Below are 3052 nucleotides of genomic sequence, written 5' to 3' on the forward strand. Positions count from 1 at the left end.
GGTTCTAGAATTTTCTGATTACCGATTACGTTGCGGGGTCGCCCTTCTGGTATGCGTATCTTTAAACAGTGGTGTAAAGTTTACCTGTTTTATTAAATCCCGTCTGTGTCCCGTGCTTTGGCGACTCGTTGTCCATAATTTTCTTTTATTAAGGATTCCCACTCTACCCATCCCGTAATACACCAAAGCCAGCTGCAGGGGGGGGGGGGGGTTGTCCATAGGTGCATCGATTCCAAAAAAGAAAAAGAAAAAAAAAACAGGCGGCTTGGTTGTTTTTTCCTTGCCAGAGGCCAGGCCATAAATAAACAAAAAAGGACAGGGTTGCTTTTTTTTTTTTTTTCTTTTCTTTCTTTAATACACAGGCTGCAGTTTTTTGTGGGTCTCAGGTTTTCTGAACAGAATGCAGGAACGTGCATTTTTCAGAGTGAGCTCCTTCCGGTGGCTGTTTCTTGGCAAAGCCGTTAAAAGCCTGAGGCCCGCCGTCCCTGGGTGGGCTCGAACCACCAACCTTTCGGTTAACAGCCGAACGCGCTAACCGATTGCGCCACAGAGACGGTGCGGTGGACCACGCGGCGTCTCCTTGGTGAGGCTGGCGTCAGCGCGGCGGCCACACCGGGGACGACCGAGCCCCGAAGCCCCCGGGCCCGCGCCCCGCCGTGACCCGCGCCGCGCACCCGCTTCCCGAGCTCGCGCGAACCTCATGAGCCCGGGGCGAGCGGCCGGCGGCTCCGGGGCGCAGGGACGCAGGGACCCTCGGGCACCCGGGGGTCGGGGCCAACTTCGTTAGGAAGACAATGAAGTCACGCGGGTGTTTGTTTTTGTTCTTTCAATTAACCGCAGACACGGGAGGGGGAGGGGCGGGGAACAAAGCAGAGGAGGAATTGCTGAGGAATTGCTTCTATCAGCGGTTTCTAGGGCTGACCCATTTTTACTAAACTTACTACAGGTTTTGGACAGTTGTGTTGCTGGCCCGGGACCAGGGGTGGTGCTCATGTTAAACTCGGGAACCAAGAAAGAAAGAAAGGACTAGACTACAACCCAAGTTGGAACCTAGGGACCTAGTTTTCCTAAAAGTGTCCTTTGGCTTCATGCAAATAACTCTAGATCTGAAACATTTTTTTGTTTTGTTTCTTACATTTCGTAACGTAACTTCCTTATGACTATTAATCTTGTTGGTTCAAATGCTGAAGAACACGTGAGTTTCACATCCTACTTTTACCAGTTCTACTAACCAGCTAGAAAGGCAGTAAGACTAAGTAAATAAAGTTTAAGCAGCATAATCCAAATAATGCCTGACTTTTGTTACAGCGAAATACCAGGGGAGAGCGCGAACGCAGTCCCCCACTACCAGAAATTATGCAGTCGAGTTTCCCGCATTTGGGGAAATCGCAGGGGTCAACACACCCCAAGTGCAATGGGTGAGCCTCGCCCTGGGAAAACCACCTGCTTGATCATGGTGTCTCCCCTGCCAGGTAAGTATGCTCGCCTCCCCAACACACACCGCTCAGCCACCCCGGACCTGCGCTCTCAACACACGGTCACTTCGCCGCCAGCGATCGCGGCCTCCCCGGACCCGCGCCCGACTCCTGCGCTCCGCTGCCACCCGCGGACCCGCGCTCCCTCCCACGCCGCGCGCCAAATCCCTCGCGTTTCCGCAGCGGGTGCGGACCGGCAGACCCTGCGTCCTCTCATCTGCATAGACCACGCCCCCGACAGGCACCCAGGGGTGACATCACTCTCTTGCTGGGGGAGAGCTGAATGGAATGTTGAAGGACCAGAGACAAATCATCTTGAATTGTCCCCAAACCCTAAATAGCCGTGGGCTGCCCACCGCTTGGCCTAACAGCCTTGTAACTGGTTTTGGTGAGTTCGAACAGACCCCCATCTCCCTCCAACACCAAGTCGGAGAATGTCGTCGGGGAGCCCGGGAGCCGGCCCTACAGCAGAGGTCTCCCCGCTTCGCTCCAACCTGCCTACCTCGTGTCTCCACCCCTGTATTTTAAAAAGCTCTTGATCTTTGGGTTTCTTTCTTCTCTTCTACAGAAACACCGGGAAGCTGACACTACGTGGGGACCTGGTATTGGGGGTGACCCAAGTCCGTGTTCCTGGTCCAGGGATCCACTGTGCCCTCTCTGGACCTCCTCAGGCTCCTGCATGTATGTGGTGCACACACACATACACTCAAGCACAAACACTTACACACAATTTAGGCCAGCTCTCGGAACTGCATCCAGGGTAGCCAAAAAAAAAAAATGCCTCAGAGTAGCAAGGGCTTAGGGAAAATTCTTGTCTATTTGAGGCTAGACTTCTTCTCTCTGAGGGGAAAAATAAGGAAACACACTTGCTTTCTGATGGTAAGTGTCTCTTTTACTTCCTCTTGAAAAAATCTCTTACTCTGTCTCCACAAGTTACATCTCTTTACATACAGCTACATGTCTCTCTTTACATACATACATCTCTCTCCTACACAGCCATACATCTCTATATAGTTCCATCTGTTTTCACAGTTACATTCTCCACATAGCTTTATACTTCTATATACAGTTACATCTCTTTTCTGTGTAGCTCCAAATCTCTCTCTACACACCGCCCCTGCACACATCTCTTTCATACAGCTCTGTCACCTACATAGCAGCAGCTCTCTCTCACAGCTCTCTCCTCTACTTCCACACTCATCCTCTTTCCTCTCCCTCTGCATACCCAGCTATATCTCCCTTTCAGCAAATACACACTTCAATAGCCAAATTCTGGACAACAGATGTATAGTTGTGAATAATGAAAAATATCCTAGTATTATTTCTGTTCATCAGAACTATACAGCTTAAGCAGAAATCATCTTCCTGACCGTCCACAGCTGTATGTATGCCTAGTAGATGGAGTACATACATGAGGTAAACACACAAGCAGTGGGAAGACACCCACAGCTGTTAGGGAAGAACTGTAAAGGCACATGAGAAAAACCACAGACAGAAGCAACCCGTTTCCCCAGCCAGTAACCCCACGATCTTTGCCAAGTGGGGCTTCCCATCAGAGAGGTATTCAAATGGTAGAC

At 50.8% G+C, this 3052-nt stretch overlaps 2 non-coding genes across 2 annotated transcripts; both read right to left on the reverse strand.

The window, feature by feature from the left end:
* Positions 1-480: 480 nt before the first annotated feature.
* Trnan-guu lies at positions 481-554 on the reverse strand. Its single transcript has one exon. It is a non-coding gene; the product is annotated as a tRNA-Asn (tRNA).
* A 762-nt stretch (positions 555-1316) lies between these two features.
* LOC114680933 lies at positions 1317-1480 on the reverse strand. The gene has a single exon (XR_003732836.1). It is a non-coding gene; the product is annotated as a U1 spliceosomal RNA (small nuclear RNA).
* Positions 1481-3052: the final 1572 nt, after the last annotated feature.

This window comes from Peromyscus leucopus, chromosome 6 (genome assembly GCF_004664715.2).
Source record: "Peromyscus leucopus breed LL Stock chromosome 6, UCI_PerLeu_2.1, whole genome shotgun sequence".
Lineage (NCBI taxonomy): Eukaryota > Metazoa > Chordata > Mammalia > Rodentia > Cricetidae > Peromyscus > Peromyscus leucopus.